The sequence below is a fragment of the Bos mutus genome, chromosome 12 (assembly GCF_027580195.1).
Source record: "Bos mutus isolate GX-2022 chromosome 12, NWIPB_WYAK_1.1, whole genome shotgun sequence".
Taxonomy (NCBI): Eukaryota; Metazoa; Chordata; class Mammalia; order Artiodactyla; family Bovidae; genus Bos; species Bos mutus.
The window spans coordinates 28,926,155-28,943,810 of NC_091628.1; the positions used below are offsets into that span (position 1 = coordinate 28,926,155).

At 43.1% G+C, this 17,656-nt stretch overlaps 1 long non-coding RNA gene across 4 annotated transcripts in view; it reads right to left on the bottom strand.

The window, feature by feature from the left end:
• LOC138990197 (uncharacterized) overlaps positions 1 to 17,656 on the bottom strand; it is a 157,348-nt gene that overhangs the window by 44,957 nt on the left and 94,735 nt on the right. For 2 of the 4 annotated variants that reach the window (XR_011466314.1, XR_011466312.1), the window contains exon 2: positions 12,721 to 12,890. This is a non-coding gene — a long non-coding RNA (uncharacterized lncRNA). Of the gene's footprint in view, positions 1 to 204; positions 977 to 10,564; positions 10,731 to 12,720; positions 12,891 to 17,656 lie in introns of those variants that run through there. The other 2 variants (XR_011466315.1, XR_011466313.1) reach the window with 2 other exon arrangements.

A 17,656-nucleotide genomic window follows, 5' to 3' on the forward strand; every position in this document is an offset into this window, starting at 1 on the left:
AAGCACCAAACCCAGTTTCATTTTTGCAAGTCATTTTGCCCTGTCCGTAGCAGTAAAAATTTTAAACTAAAAACCACCCCACAAATTCCCTGCTGTGATGGGAGGGGTGATTGTGGATGTAAGTATAACATTATTTTCTTTTTGCTTGATTTTTTTTTTTCCAAGATCCCTCTGCTGAGTATGTTATATAAATTCCTTCTGGACTTCCTTATCCCCAGCCATGACCCCATTGATGGAGATTTTGCATTTTCAGTTCAGGTTGTTCATGAAGGATATAATTCCAGACCATTTCCTGCTTGCCGCCCTCCATGTTTATGCTTGTGGGAGTATTTGGCATAGAAATCAGAAGCTTATTTACTGCCAATAAAATGGCTTCTACCATTATAAATATTCATTAAGCATGGTTAAGCATATAGATTTTAGTCACCTGTCTTTTTACTAAAGGACTGAATAGTACGGGTATATTTGAAACAGCAGAACACTTTCTAATTTAGCATAAATTAAGACAAAGTACAAGGCTACAACACTGGGTTTTTTATAAAGTCTTCCAAAACTGCATTGCCTTTTATTTAAATAATTATGTAGCAATTTGTGGCATCTTTATTAAAAGTAATTACATTTTGGCAATATTTCTTTTGAGAAGTTGCTCAGCTGTTATTTATGGATGTGATTCAATAACAAAAGGGAGTAAGTCATTCTAGTTTATTTCTGAATAATGCAGTTTCTGTGCAGCACTAAGTATCATGCATGATATTCATCAACTTTTATTCACTAAATATTTCTGTATTTTATTATATTACTTGTACTGTTTGACAGTGTTTGTTCTTAAGGACTCAAATGTTTCTTACCCATCCCATTGATTTTGTTAATTAAGGCTGCTATAGCAAATTATTGGACTTCCCTGGTGGCTCAGATGGTAAAGCGTCTGTCTACAATGCAGGAGACCTGGGTTCAATTCCTGGGTCCGGAAGATCCCCTGGAGAAGGAAATGGCAAATTATTATAGACCAGGTGGCTTTGACAACAAACATTTACATCTCTGGTTCTGGAGGCTGGGAAGTCCCAGATCAAGGTGCTGGCTGGTTTGGTGTCTAGTGAGACCTCTCTTCCTGGCTTCTTGCTGTGTCCTCACACGGCAGAAAAAAAAGTGAGTGTTAGTCGTTCCGTCATTCCAAGTCTTTGTGACCCCATAGACTGTAGCCCTCCAGGCTCTTCTGTCCATGGAATTCTCCAGGCATGAATACTGGAGTGGGTAGCCATTCCCTTCTCCAGGGGATCTTCCTGCCCCAGAGATGGAAAGAGAAACAAATCAAAAAGATCACCTCTCCTCTGTATCTTTTCACAAGGGCACTAATTCCATTAATGAGGGCTCCATCCTCATGACCTAATTGCCACCAAAACTCCCATCTCCAAATGCCATTGCATTGGGGATTACTCAACATATGGATCCTGGGGACATAAACATTCAGCCCATAGCACATTGTTACAATTTTTTAAATGGACCAAGGGGTGGGAGGAAAAGTTCTAGTGTTTCACCCTCTGATGTGAGCAGGGGTTAGAACAAAGACCTAGATGAACAGTTTGTAAGATTATGAGTGGGAACCAGGAGGAAGTCTCTATATAATGGAACTCAAACCCAGGCACTGTTAGGAGAGAAAATGCAGGTTCTCTTCTTGCCCAAGAACATACTGATAGTTGAGGTGGGTGGTGGCTGGGTGTGAGAGGGAGGGGAGCAGATGACAAGAGGCTGGGATTGGCAGGGGCCGGGGTGGGGGCGGGGGGGAGGCGGGTTTCTGCTTCCTACGTGTGAAACAGGAGAGAGTTTAAGAACGACTTTGATCTTTAGTACCTTTTCTACTTCTTTTAAGTCAAGAGTTCTCTACTAGGGGACGGGGACAAACGTCCCAAGTATGTGGGGAAAATTTTCACATTGCAGTTAGAAGCCCAGCCCCTGCCCACCAGAGTTCCTCAATCCAATCTCCAGGGCTGTGAATTCTGAAAAACCTCCTTCAATAATTTGCATTTGCAATATTGATTGAAAATGAATGCTCTATGTTGCTAAATTAATATTCCTTTAGTTGTACAAGCATTTGAAAATCTCAAAAGACAGGAAACCCTTCCTGAGCTGGACTCTGGGAAGGAACAATGGAATTATGACCCCTCTCCCAGTTAGCTATGTTCCAGAGGGTGCAGAAGAGGCCCAAATTACAATAGGTAAACAACCCCTCAGCAAAGCCCCCTGATGCGGAGGACAATTACGGTCCCCTGGCATTTTCCTGTAGGAGACACTCCACTGCCAATTAGGGCTTCTGTGATGACACGGTGTCAGTATTGCTATTAGCTGGTGCAACACAGAGGTTTAAATACTGGTGCCAGAGAAGCACGAACACCCAAATTAGTGCACCCTACTGTCCCAGTAAAAAATTAGATAGGGAACAAATTGCTGTGTGTCAGTGTCTTAACCATCAACTAGGCCTTCACAGTGCTTTGCATCTAGTAGACATTCAACAAGATAGCTTAGATTTTTGTTGAATAGATGTTGTGTTTCTCATGGCATAGCTTCCTTTATCCTTGGGCACTGTTTTTAAAAAATAACTGTTTATTTATGTTTGGCTGTGCTGGGTCTTCACTGCTGTGCAGACGTATCTCTCATTGCAGTGAGCAGGGACTACTCTCGAGTTGCGGTGCACAGGCTTCTCATTGCAGTGGCTTCTCTTAATGCAGAGCACAGGCTCTAGGTGCATGGGCTTCAGCAGTTGTGGTGCATGGGCTCAGTAGTTGTATAGTTCCCAGGCTCTAGAGAACAGGCTCAGAGGTTGAGGTGCACAGATTTAGTTGCTCCATGGCATGTGGGATCTTCTCAGACCACAGATCAAACCCGTGTCTCCAGCACTGGCCAGGTGCATTCTTTACCACTGAGCTCCAGGGAAGTCCTTATCCTTGAGCTATTTTGATACTTAAAATAATGTTTCATTAAACTGAATCTTTCTGGCCCTTAATTGCTCCAAGACGCCATCCAGTATTGATTATCCATCAAGAGGATTCAGTCTTTCTTAAGTATCAGGGTGGGACAGAAGAACGTGATTTGATAGCTGAGGGAGTACCATAGAGAAACCTGATCTACTGACAAAGTACGCAGCATCTTCCTGGTTCCTCCACCTTGGGGCTCTGAACTCCCAGGATGTTCAAAGATAGCTCTGATAATAAGTTGTTTGGCACACAAAAAAATTAACTCATGTCCCACTCAAGATGGGAGGTTTTAAACTTGTGACTGAAAAACAACCCGACCATTTTGTAATGAAAGTTTTTACATGCATGTCACCCAAACATGACTACGTGTTTAAGCTCATTTTGTAAACCCCTATTCCTAAGTCTACATTTTCCTAGACTTTAAAGAAAAGTGGGAGGTATTCTAGTTAAAATGTGAAGGTAAACATTCTTTACAGACTCCCAAAGTATTTGAAGTAATGGAATGTTGGGGTCTGGTCATTTATTTATTTAACTGGGTAACTGGATGACCATTCCCCCTGCTAAATATTTGTTAAAAGTACATTCCTCATGAAAACAGTAAAAAATATTTAAAATTATCACTGAAGTAGCTTGAGTAAATATGAAGTTGCTCAGTCATCTCCAACTCTGTGTGACCCTGTGCACTGTAGCCCTGCAGGCTTCTCTGTCCGTGGGATTCTCCAGACAAGAAGGCTGGAGTGGGTTGCCATGCTCTCCTCCAGGGGATCTTCCTGACCCAGGGACTGAACCCAGGACTCCCTCATTGCAGGCAGATTCTCCACTGTCTGAGCCACCAGGGATCTTAATATAAATTTATGTGGATGTAAGAATATATAATCTTTTCACAGTCTAGATATGACTACTAGAACTTAAATGTTAAGAATGGAAATAAGTTTGTGGGAGCATTCAAATTTGTACAGCTATACATTTGCTATAGATCAGCAAATGGAAATGAACTGCTTTTAGAACAAGAGTGTTTAAGCCACCTCTTAATATATCGTAAGTCTTCAGAACCATATTATTTGTATTTATTTATCTTTTTATGACAAGGGGAAAAAGTCTGAAGTCAAGCTGTAAATCTAACACCTTCTGCTTATTCTGGGTCCCTGCATAAAGGTAAAACTTATTTCCCTTTGTTTATCATGCATGTTTATAGTATTAGCATTTTTGTTTTCCTTAAAAGTAACTGGAGCACCATATTAATAGCTTCATTAAAGGTTTTTGGCTTTGTCTCTTTTTAGAAAATAGAACAAAGCAAAACGAGAACAGAAATTTTGCCTTCCTGAAGAAACTTGTCCAAAAAATACATTTGATTAAGAAAAGAGGATTCCTTGGGTAAGAAGAGAGGATTCCTTGGGTTCTGCTGCACTAATATTTTTGAGTAAGAAATACTGTAAATATTTTATGTTTTTAACTTTTGATTTTGTATTGGTATATAGCCAATTAACAGACAATGTTGTGATAGCTTCAGGTGAACAGTGAAGGGACTCAGCCATACATACACATGTAGCCCTTCTCCCACAAACTCCCTTCCCATCCAGGCTGCCATATAACACTGAGCAGAGTTCCCTGTGCTATGCAGTAGGTTCTTGTCGCTTATCCACTTTAAATATAGGAGTGTGTATCTGTCCATCTCCCTATCCCTAACTATCCCTTCCCCACATCCATCCCTCTGACAACCACAAGCTCTTTCTCAAGTGTCATACTGAATGAAGTCAGTCAGACAGAGAAGGAGAAATATTGTATGACATCCCTAATATGTGGAATTTAAAAAGAAATTATACAAATGAACTTACTTACAAAACAGAAACAGACTCACAGACTTGGAGAAATGCTATAAATATTTTAAATTAAAATGTCAATTTTTTTTTTTTTGGCTGTGCCAAGTGGCTTGCAGGATCTAAGTTCCCCAAACAGGAAGTGAACTCCAGCAGTGAAAGCACCAAGTCCTAACACTCAACCTCCATTTCCCCAAAATGTCAAATTTTTGACATTCAAAAGTTTTGAAGTCTAAATACTCCTAATATTTAAAAAGATGAATTTCAAGTGGTTAATTCATTTATAATCATATAGATAAGCTATATATTATATATAATTACAAACCAATTACCATTCTATTCCAACTTTTGGTTCAAAGGAAAGCCAGGGCTGAATTTCCAAAAGCAGAGCCTTAGACGAAACTAAGAAAAATTATTAAACATAACAAGACCACAACTAAGTTTTGAAATCACCGACAGTGTTGTTACTTATACAGAACAGTTTTTTTTAGAGGCCTGTCATGACAACACTCTCAAGTTTGATAATTCATGTTGAGAAAATATATGGATATTTATATCATGACAAGAGTTTCTGTGTTATCCTTTTTTCTTGGAAAATGAAATTAACAGGTCTTTAGTAGCATCGTCTCCTTACACATTCTGTGTAAGGAGAGGGCCTGGTTAGCACCTTAGGATAATTCTCCAACCATGAAGATTTGCAAAAGTGTTCCAATCACACCTACCCATGAAAAGTACAAATTATGAGAAACAAGACCTTTGATACTACCAAAGTATAAGCGAACACTGTAAATTCCAGCTGTGTATCATTTCATCATCATACATTATTTCATTTAAGTTTCATGTGACTCGGTGACACTGGATTTTCACCCTCATGTTACAGATGAAGAAATAAAAAAGTTTCCCAGAGGAAGAATAGAAAGAAGTCTCCAGTGTTTAATAGCCTGGAAGTTTACACTTAATTTCAGTTTCACAACTGTTTCATTTATTTATTTATCTATTTTTTCCAACAGAAAGCATTTGTTCAGCAACTAGGAAAATAAATAAATAAAAGGTTCTATGAGATCAAGTGGCTCATTTGAGGTTACACATTTAGTAAGATGCAGGGTTAGAACTTGAACCCAGTTGTGAGGTACTTTGTGAAATCCTTCAGCTGGAACTCTTTCACGAGAGAAGCAGTTCAAACTCATGTCTTTGGGGCTTTCTGACCTTAGTCTGGAGCACAGCCACCTCTGGAAGCTGCTGCAGAAGGAAGTCACATGACCTGATGGGCAGGAAAGATGGACGGGGGTGGGGCCCTGGATTGGTAATGACACATTCATTCGCACCTGCCTCCACCCTGTCTGCCCATCTTACCACCTCCAGGGCACCTCCCACGTCAAAGCCCTGAGGAGGGTGTTGTGGGGACACCCAGGTATGGGAAACATGGGTCCTGATGTCACCAAGAGAAGCCACTGAACCCAGCTGCACAGGATCCCAGGAAGCCCAGTTTACAGCACATCTTTAAGGAGGCGCTATGGCGGCCTCTTGGTCCCTGGAAGGCCCTGCTGGACCGTCATCCAATCACTACTCAGCAGAGGCCTGAGTGACAGAATTCTGACAGCCAACACAGTACTGGGGGAGGCAGCTTAATTACAGTCCTTCCCCACGCCCAGGATAAGAAGCTCCCAGGAGGGCGCCCAGCCCAACTCTTCAGCCTCACTGTCTCCTTCTGGCCACCTCGGGGAGCCCAGAACCATCTAGCTGCCACTGTTCTTACTGCTTCCCTGTGTTTCCAATAAAATCCTACGTGCAGCAAGGGGAAATTTTACTTTGTTTTTAGTGTTTAGTTGATAAGTGGTGTCCTGACACTTTGCGACCGCATGGACTCCTGTCCACCAGGCTCCTCTGTCCATGGAATTTTCCAGGCAAGAATACTGGAGTGGGTTGCCATTTCCTCCTCCAGGGGATCTTCCCAACCCAGGGATTGAACTGGAGTCTCCTGCATTTGACAGGCAGATTCTTTACCACTGAGACACCTGGGAAGCCAGAAATGTTCAAATTCTGTTATATTATTAAAATGATATAAATGACATTTTTTTTTAGATTGTGGATTTTCTTTTTAAAAGAAAGCCTCTGGAATAGAACTGATTTAAAAACGAGAATGGAGGTTCGCTTATATCACTGGGATATCTGCTATGTGAGTCCTGCCTGGAAGGCCCTGCTCCTCGTGGCCCCAGCAGACTCCCCACACTCGTCCTCTAAGCAACAAGGAAGTATGCGGAACGGCCTGTTTCCTCCAGGCAGATGGCTCCTTGCTTCTCAAACAGATGACTGCAAAATCCGTAGGATATTTTAAGACTGAGCAGATGAGATGCATCAACTTGTCTGCTTAGGAGAGCTGAGTGAACAGCCTCTGACACCTGGGACCTGAGCCCCACTCTGTTCCACGTGCAGGAAGGGATGCTCACTTCAATCTGAAATGCCCATGGGTGTGGTATGTGTTAGGACCACTTCTCTCTCCTCCTTTGCTTTCTTAGATCACTGAGCTGAGCCCCCTGCTCTGAAGCTGCTGGAATTCTTTCAGGAGGATGAGGAAGTCAGGCTGCCTGCCTGCTAGGGACCTACCTACAATTTTGTTTGGGGGGGTGGGGTGCTGCACCAGGTCTTAGTTGAGGCATGTGGTATCTAGTTCCCTGACCTGGGAATGAACCCAGGCCCCTGCATTGGGAACCCAGAGTCTTAGCCCATTGGACCACCAGGGAAGTCCTGAGACCTACGTACATTCTTAATGCCTGGCCTGGCAGAACTGAGATGGTGGAACTTCAAATGAGCAACTCAAACTAGTTCTACTGTTGAGGTTTCTTCAAGAGAAAGATAAATGGTTAATTTTTGATGATTTTGTAAAAATCATATGAATATGATGTTTATATGTACTGGTTTTGTGTACGATTCATTGCTGTGAGTATGGTGTCCCCTCATTCCTTGACTCAAGAGTTATTTGCCAGATTATCCGGTATGCAAGGCATCCTGCTAGGAAAATTCGTTTCCATCAGTCACATAAGAAACTGTCTTCTTTTTTGCTGTCTTCCCAAGGGCTAGAATAGATCCTGGGATACAGAGGATCCTAATACATTTTAATGAATGAATTACACACTGAGACAGGGGTACCTGCACTCCCCCTCACCGGGAGTTCCTACAGTGACGAACATCATTAATAAAGACCTTGCCCTTTGACAGTCTCTACTGCCAACTAGTTCTTTTCTAGAGCTAGAATGAGATGGGCTCCACAGGATGGACACTGCCTCACAGTAAATTAGTTAACTCACCACTAATTGAAGTTAATTAGTTAACTTCACTGAACACTGACCACCTATGGTGCCCAACTCCTCCGATACAACTGGGCTGCTCGAAGACATATATGTCCCTGTTTTCAAAGAGTTTCTGTACAAAACTTAACAGTTTCCACCAAGCAATAAAGTACTGAACCCTTTCACAACCTAAGACAACTGAACACAACCCCAGGAAGAAAGGGAAGGACTCTATATGCAGTAATGAGGCCAAGGAGGTGGTCAGCACAGAGGAGAATGCAAGAGAGGCCAGAAGACTGGGTGATTAAGAAGACAGAAGTCGCAAATCAGGCCTTGAAGCCCAGGTGGAGAAGGGAAGAAACAGCAGAACGGGAACACAGGCGTGTGTGCAGTGTGTGTGGTGTGTGTGTGGTATATGTGTGTGTCTGTGGTGTGGTCTGTGGTGTGGTGTGTGTGATGTATGTGTGTGCAGTGTGTGTGTGGTGTGTGGTATGTGTGCGGTATGTGGTGTGTGTGTGGTGTATGTGTGTGCAGTGTGTGTGTGCGGTGTGTGTGGTGTGTGTGGTATGTGTGGTGTGTGCGGTGTGTGTGTGTGTGTGTGTGTGTGTGTGTGTGTGTGTGTGTGTGTGTGTGTGTGTGGTGTGTGCGGTGTGGGTGTGTGGTGTGTGTTTGTGTGTGTGTGTGTGTTTGTGTGTGTGGTGTGTGTGTATGTGTGTGGTGTATGTGTGTGCGGTGTGTGTGTGCAGTGTGTGCGGTGTGTGTGGTGTGTGTGGTGTTTGTATGTGTGTGGTATGTGTGTGGTGTATGTGTGTGTGTGTGGTGGTGTGTGTGTGTGTGTGTGTGTGTGTGTGTGTGTGTGTGTGTGTGGTGTGTGTATGTGTGTGGTGTGTGTGTGGTGTGTGTGTGTATGGTGTGTGTGTGTGGTGTATGTGTGTGTGTGGTGTGTGTGTGTGTGCGGTGTGGTGTGTGTTTGTGTGTGTGTGTGCGGTGTGGTGTGTGTTTGTGTGTGTATATTGGGAGTGAGAGAGGATGGGAGGGTGAAAGAGGCATACAGAGCGCACAGGCACACCAGGAGCTCACTCTGTCCATCACAATTTGAGTCAACTGAATATTTACTGAGTTCATGCTATGTGCCAAGCATTGTGACAGGTACAAGGGACACAATGGTTAACAGGACTGATATGGTCCCTGATATGGTCCCTGGCTCCCGGGCTAGCGGAAGATATAGACAAGTAAACGGATAATTACAATACAATACGATAAGTGTTATGATAGGGAAAAGTCCAGGTGTCATGAGAAGGAACGGAGAATGGACCCAACCCAGATGGGAGGGTCAGGAAAATTTCCTGGACGTTTCCTAAGAAGGTGGTCAAGCTGACACCTGAAGCTAAGGTAGGAATTAGTCAGGTGTAACTGAGCATGTAGGTGATACAGCACTTAACCCAGAAGAGCAGGTGTGATGGGCCACGGGGATCTGAAGTGGGCTGGGTTTGCAGGACAGCAAGAGGAGGAATGCTAAGAGATGGGCCAAGGACAGAAGCACTGGTTGGGTAAGCAGTCTCATGTACTTTGCATTAAGGAGTCTGGACTTTATCCTAAGAGCGAAGGGAGTCACTGAAGAATTTAAGGGAATGAAACAAACACATTTTCATTTTGGGTAGATAACCATCTGACATGTGGGATGGTCCTTAGAGGAGAAATGGGCAATAAGAACAGAATAACATGTAGCTTGCTTCTTCATGGTCCAACCTAGCCCAGTGTAAGAACTAAATGAATATTTCATGAGTGAATGAATGAACTGATCAACACAGCAGTCAATCGCTTGGCTCAGGATTGAGAACAGGGGACTTGAGATAGAGGATAATGCTATCTGGGAGTCTGTAAGGGTCAGAGTGAATACACATCAGAACACTGACACGTCTTCAATCTTGAATCTCATCAGACAAATGATAACAACAATGATCATTTTGAGTTGGTGCTTAAATTCCCCTGATGCTTGGTCCCACATTATATCTGCTCTTTACGTGTCACTACATATCATATAGGGGCTTCCCTGGTGGCTCAGCTGGTAAAGAATCTGCCTGCAATGCACGAGACACTGGTTCTATTCCTGGGTTGGGAAGATCCCCTGGAGAAGGGATAGACTACCCACACCAGTATTCTTGGGCTTCCCTCACGGCTCAGATGGTAAAGAATCTGCCTGCAATGTAGGAGACCTGGGTTTGATTCCTGGGTTGGGAAGATCCCCTGGAGGAGGGCATGGCAACCCACTCCTGTATTCCTGCCTGGAGAATCCCTGTGGACAGAGGAGCCTGGTGAGCTACAGTCCATGGGGGTCGCAAAGAGTCAGACATGACTGAGCACAACAACACACTTGATGTACACTTCTCTTTCAGCTGACCTTCAGGAGCTGCGGTGGGTTTTTCAGGCCAGGGTATTTCTAAGTCATCTATCGTAAAAAGAAGTTAGTGCAACCTGCATGACAGTGAAGTTGTGGTTTATTTGAAATCGAATGTAGACAAAAAAGAAGTAGCCAGCATTGTTCAAACTTCAGGCAGGTAACTCTCCACCTTGTCACCTGGATACCGTGGCACACAGGGAAGCTGTTAAGAGTTCATCCCCTCTTGCTGTCCCCAAGGTGGGGAATGGCAGCAGAACTAGGCAGAAGAAAAAGAATGTCACTGAAGGCCACAGGGGTCGGTGAGGTGGCTCGGAAACCACGAACAGCCCTTTAGGGACACAGTCTACTCTAAAACCCAGGTCCCCTAAGTTCAGCGCCTCTTTCACAACTCCACCCTGTCCAGTTAATTAGGACAGTCCAAGATCTTAGAAAGGAATGACTTGTGTGAGGTTAGAGTTAGAGGTCTTCTCATAATTCTGTGATTGTAGCTGACAGCCTGGAGCGAGATAACCTTCTAGAAAGAGAAGGCAAAACGGAAATGGGGGCTGGAGAGGGCGAGATGTTCCGGATCTGGCTGTCTGGAAGTGTGGGGGAGGGGTAGTAGAGAAAAGCCTGGTGAATCATGACACACGTGGATCCAATGTTGTTGTTGTTTAGTCGCTCAGTCGCATCCCACTCTTTTTCGACCCCATGGACTCTAGCCTGCCAGGCTCCTCTGTCCATGGGAGTTCCCAGGCAAGAATACTGGAGTGGGTTGCCATTGCCTCCTCCAGGGGATCTTCCTAAACCAGGGATCGAACCTGTGTCTCCTGCACTGGCAGGCGGATTCTTTAGCACTGAGCCACCAGGGAAGCCCATATGGATTCCCGTACATTAAACCAAAAACAAGGAGAAGAAAGAGCGGAAGGTGAAGAACAGGCCTGGGAGCAGGTTTCTGAAGAAGGGCTAGGGAACCAGCTCTACAGAAAGCATTCCGTGTCACACAGGCTCAGGAGAGTGAGGCAGGTCTGGGCTCCTCATTACTTTCAGATCAAAGAGAACAGGCAGAAAGTTACTGTGTTTTTAGATACTTCAGACACTCAAACACTCCTCCTCACAGCCTTGTTTCCATCATCCCCTTCCTTCTCCTGCCAATGCACCTACACACGTACACCTCTGGCCCACTGCAGCCCGGGCTTTGCTTTTTCCTGCAGAGTATTTCCACACCAAGGTAGCATCACTGACCCAGGAACTTCATGAACACAAGAACTTCCTTATGAACTGAAATTTTCAGCTTGTGGCCTTGGTAGCTCACATTTCTAAATCATCACCTAGCTATTCAATATTTCCTAAAATAGTACAAAGACTCTGAGGGGGAGTCTGTTTCATTTTTATGACGAACGAAAGCTTGAATGAATTCTCCTCGTTTATTTTCTATCATCACAGAATTAGATTTCAGCAGCTGGGTCTAATCTATCAATCTAACCGATCAATCAATCACAACAAAAGGCCATTTTCAGTTTCTCCAGAAAATTCCAATGCAAACAGTACTGAAATAAGTTGACTAAATAATTCATCCTCTCCAGGGATCACGCACCAGTGAAACCTCAGCGAGAGTTCACTGTCGCAGGCACCTTATACAATCTACAAACCTGTAATACCAGGCTTGGCCACCTAAGGCCACCACCAGAGTCTCTTTATCGAGACTGAAATCTGGGAGTCTTCTGAGCTCCAGTACACTCCACCATCTACACTGTTTAATCGAGCCCTTTACTACAAATGGTTTTAGGCTCTAATGCAAGACAGGAATTTGAAGCATGCATTTGAGTATTTAATGGCGTTAATTTCTGGTGCACACAAACATCAGCTTCACTCAACAATCCAATAATCTTGCAAAATAAAGAAAATATGTCAGAAAATGAAATGTAGCATGGAATTCTCCAGGACTGCAAGCAAAGCAGGTCCCAGATTCCGCAGCCCAACAGAATAGCCGCCTATTCACAGATACTTAGAGTCAAAGAGTCACCTATTTACAGACCCTTAAAGATATGAAAATAAATCAAGAAAAGAAAAAGGATGAGAGTGCTTTCAGGTGAAAGAATTGTTCTAATTTTTTTTTTTTTTTACAATTAAACATGTTTACTGCCTCAAGTTCTCAAACATGTCCCAAGTTAATCTGAAATGTAACACATCTGATCGTTAGAAATGAAATACAATCCTTGTTGTTGTTGTTTTAACCGGCAGGCATCAATTGAAACAAATCCTACCTGGAAATATGGATGGTCTCTTTTTTGGGCGCCTCAGGTGAATGGGTTCCAAGTTTCTAAAGTTTCTTTGAAGTCTTGCTTTAATATCATTTCCTATGAGTAATTCAGGTGGCAGGCTGCTCCGTCTTGATTTATAATCATTTTGTGATGAATTTAGTTTGTTCTTCGTCCTGGAATATAAATTGCTGTCATCAACCGCCATGGTAGGAAATACATTTGATTTTCCTGGCAAAAAATTCTGAAAAGCCTAACCCGGGCGCAGCCGCCTCTGTCTCCACCCCAGACTCAGGAGTTCTCATGCTTTGCCCCGCACTTGTTTGGGAAGCTTAGCAAGTTGATAGGCGTGGACTTGAACAGGTGTAGAATTACTAAGCAGCCCCTCCTATCCACGGTAAAGAGCACAGGGGAGGAGAGATCTAAAAAATCATTAGGTGCAGGAGGCTGAGGAATGCCAACAGCTGTGGCACACGGGTAATAAAAGGGGCCAGATGAGTGCTGAGCGTGATCTCTGTTTTATTGGTGCGACGCCATAAAGCAACCACAACTTACTCTTTCAGAATGAATACCTATGCAAATCACAAGCCTAATTATTACTGTTTTCTGAAACTCTTGGAGATTTTTTTTTTATAGAAGTTTTTGGGAAACAGTTTTACATTCCCTCCTACCTTTTTGTTTCACACGACACAGGCAGAGCAAACGTCTGTCTTTACGACATTCCTTATCTGGCGGGCAGTGGACTGGAAGTGGGCTGGACGGAGATGACAGATGGCTGGGATGAGCAGGAAGGACCCCGGGGTGGGCGTGCATGAGCAGCAGTGCCGCCGGGAACCCAGTGCAGCCCCCCACCCTTGCCTCCCCTCCTGCGCTCTACCTGGAAGATGGCTTCTGGGAAAGGTCAGCTGTCTGACAAGGTGAAGTCAGAGGTCTAGCCAGTGAGCTGTGACCTACCACAGATGGCACCCTCCACTCAGCCAGTGGAAAGGACCCTGAGGTCTCTGCCAGGATCCCGCCTGGCTCGCAACTAACGTGGCCAACTGGTTTGGTGGTCTGAGAAAAAGCAGCATTCACCAGATTCCAGCTCGACCTGTCCCATGCTTGCTTTCTCTCTCTTCCAGACTTTGCATTCATACATCCTTTGTTCCCTTCCCCCTTGCTCCATTTATGTGGAAAGGCTCTGCCCTCTTTTCTCTGACTCTGCAGAACTCATAGTTCTACCATTTATCCTCTCATGTCCCAGGGCTGGGTCTCCTCTCCCCTGCTCCTCCTGGGTCTCTCTCTCTCTCTCTCTCTCTCTCTCTCTCACACACACACACACACTCCCCTTATGTTCTGTCTGACTGCAGTGTGAGTCAGAAGATAAAGATGATAAAATCTGCCTTTTCTCTTCCCAGTGCCTGGAATCAGTAGATGCGTAACATTATAAGGGATTTAGAGGCTGTTTCAGAAATTACTGTTTACTTTGGTTTGTGCTTGTATGCGTGCCTGTGAACAGACTGTTTGCAAGCCTCTGGACTGTAGCCGGCCAGGATCCTCTGTCCGTGGAATTCTTCAGGCCAGAGTACTGGAGTGGGTTGCCATGCCCTCCTCCGGGGATTTTCCTAAACCAGGGATGGAACCCACATCTCTTTATGTCTCCTGCATTGGCAGGTGGGTTCTTTACCACTAGTGCCACCTGGGAAGCCCTTACTTTGGTTTACTGTATATCAAGTAGGTTAGATTATTTGATAGAATGTAGGAGCTGGGTCTTTTCACCTGAGTATAAGTTTCATTCTCTTTTCTCCTTTTAGCAAATAGTTCTTTTTACAACAGATTTTCTGAAGAGTAAAGTTTTTTGTTTTTTTTTTTAAGAAGTGTGTCCAGATTAGGGTTGCACTATAACCCATAAATTATAATTATAATCCAGCAACTGTTTACATATTAGATTATTAAGTTATTTTACTAAGTATACACCATTTCCCTTGCAGGACTTAAAACTATTTTGTCAAGTTGGAACACACCACAAACTTCAAAACAATGAGTGGCTTGTACAAAACTATTCTGAAAAGCCCATGAGACTTCTTGAATCTCCCTTAGCTTAATAAAAACACACTTTTTTTTTTTCCAGAAAGAAATTAAAAATTTCTTTTTTAATTTTAAGAAATTAAAAGTAAAGCATTACTTAAAGTTTGAGGTAACGAGTTAACAGGAGAAAAAATACATTCCCATAATAAAAATCTAGAGAACAGTGGTTAAGGTCTGAGTCCTTAACAGGGTAGAGCCCTAGGCCACAAAATACTGGATGTTAACAGAGGGAAATCTAGCAAAGATAAGCTGAAAGTCGAGCTTTGAGGGACTCTATTTCCCAATTCACAGTATCCTCAGGGGACTGAACAAGAGTGCAGACGAAATGAAATGGAGCCTCAGAAGCAAGGTGTGATTATTGCATAGAGTGTGGGACAGGCATGGCTGCCCGCGGAGAGCCTGGCTGCAACACAGGGTTAAGAGCTCAGGCATCTGGAACACAGTAACAACAGCTGTGGTTGCTGCACACTTAATACGGCCAGGTTCTGTGCTAAGCTTTGGACATGCATCATCTCACGGATCCCTCCTAATCCCCCTGTTCTACAGACGAGCACACCGAGACTGCCAGATGCCAAGGAACCGGGGAGAGGAGGTCGGAACACAGATTTGACCTGCCTCCAATGCTTCTGCCCAAGTCCATGCTTTAAGCTACACCATACTGAAGAAAACAAAACAAAAACTACCATACTCAAAAGTACGCCATGCTGCATTCTTAAAATGTATACGTGAAATCTGAAAGAACTCTAAAGTCTTTCTCTACCTTCCTAAGACAAGTCTAGGTTTTAGGCAGATTTCCATTGCGCCACTGAGTGAAGGAGGAGGGGTCTGGCTGACCTAACTCCAGCCCCCCAACACCACCCCCGCTATTAACCCAGCTGTCAGGACATTTGTAACATCCATGGAATGGCAGTAAGAAAAAGCAGAAGGAGAATTCAGATTCTTGCTTTAATAAAATGTATTCAAGTTGAGACTTTGCATATTAAGATGCCTTTTAGATAAACGTATTACATTTTCCTGAGATTTAAATTATAATTAGGGGGAAAAAAATCCCACCCCACTTGAAGGTGTCCCTCATCTCCTGATCTTCTAAAAATAAAATGATGTTAGAGAGGGTTCTAGGGTTCCAGATATTCTCAATGTAACCCTTCTCCTGCCCAACTATTCTCCACTCATTGGGAATAAAAAAAGATATGACTCTAGTCATTTAATATGTTTTCTTAAAGAGAAAAGTGAGAACAGCTTAAATGTGCTATTATTCAAATTTTAGGATAATGATAAAAGGGCCAATTTTTATTTTAAAATAGTATTAAATTTGTGAACATGAAAAAAATAAACTTTCCTTTCAAAGTATTTAAATTGGTTGACAAGATGAATGATAATCAGCCACAAAGAATTCAGCTTGGTTTGGGCTAAAGGAGAATATTCACAGACTGTGATGTTAAGTCCATCTCCCCCTCTTCATGGTAACAGTCACAAGTGGAATTTCATTTTTTTTTCAAGTAGTGCAAAGAATGATGTTGATATTGGGCTCTGAGCTCAAAGAAATCTTAGAGTGTAATTAAGTAATTTAAAATATATAATTGGACATCTTCTATTCCTATACTTTTAATAACCATGATGCTTTAAAGGTTTCCATTCTCCTAAAAATCCAATATATTCATCTCCTTTGAATTATTCTAATATCTTATACTTCAAGAAGCTGTTTATTTTTTTTATTAAATGATGTTACCATCTCATGAACATCTTGAGATGTTACCATCTCAAGAACATAAAAACGTTCTTCCTGCTAATAAGACATTGTCTTCTTTCTCTTTGAGTGTTCAAATGTTCCATAGAAAGACATTTATTTCCTTATTTTATGGCTATAATTTTCTTGCAAATTTTGGTAGTTTTAAGAAGAGAATTTTAAAGTGAATTTTGGTAGTTTTAAAAAATCTAAATTATTTGAATTTTTTGAGTAAAAGGCAAGTTGAGAACTGTACAATTTTATAACTGTCACCATCTTGCTCATTATCACCTTCTGAGAAATGATCCACCAGGATTTTAGGCCTGTTAAGATTCACCCAATAAACTCCCAAATCTCAGTCTGACTCAATCTGACTCTCAATTTTATATCCTGCAAATATTTCTGAATTTTTGAGCTCTCTATTCAGTTTGTAAACTGAGAGGACCCATTATTCAGTGGGTTTGACACCAGGAAAAAAAATCATTGTACAGAATATCAGGATGAAGAATATATCACCAAGCCAAGCTCCACCGAAGCATCCCTCTGAGAGGTCACCTGCCGCCTCTCACTGCCGACACATCTCTGCCTGGTGTTGTTAGCACACCTGCAGTATTATCCAGGGTGTGACTACAGCAGAAGAAATCTTCCCTCAGTTCCTAAAAATACAATGGAGGTTTTCAGTATTTATCTCATTGGCTGTCCCTGGCAAATTAACACTAATGGCCAGCCTTTCCCTCTTCCGATTCTCTGCTCCCTTGGTGTCCTTGACACTAATATCTCTTGTTTTTCGTCCTCCCTCTCAGATCCCTTATGCTTGGATTCTTTCAGGACTCCTTAGAAGTGTATTTTCTTCCCTCCTTCACTCTCCCCTTTTCTTTGGCCAGCCCACTGGTTGAGCATCTACTTTGTGTTTGATCCCTGGTCTGGGAGATGCCCTGAAGAAGGAAATCCCACTCCAGTATCCTTGCCTGGGAAATCCCATGGACGGAGGAGCCTGGTCGGCTATACAGCCCATGCGGTTGCAAAGAGTCAGACACAGCTAGCAACTAAACAACAACATGCCTGACACCGTGAGAAGTCGAAGGTCTCTGCCCTCAAGAAGCTCTGCGTCTGGGAAGGGAGCAGACCTATAACAAACAAGTTACTGGC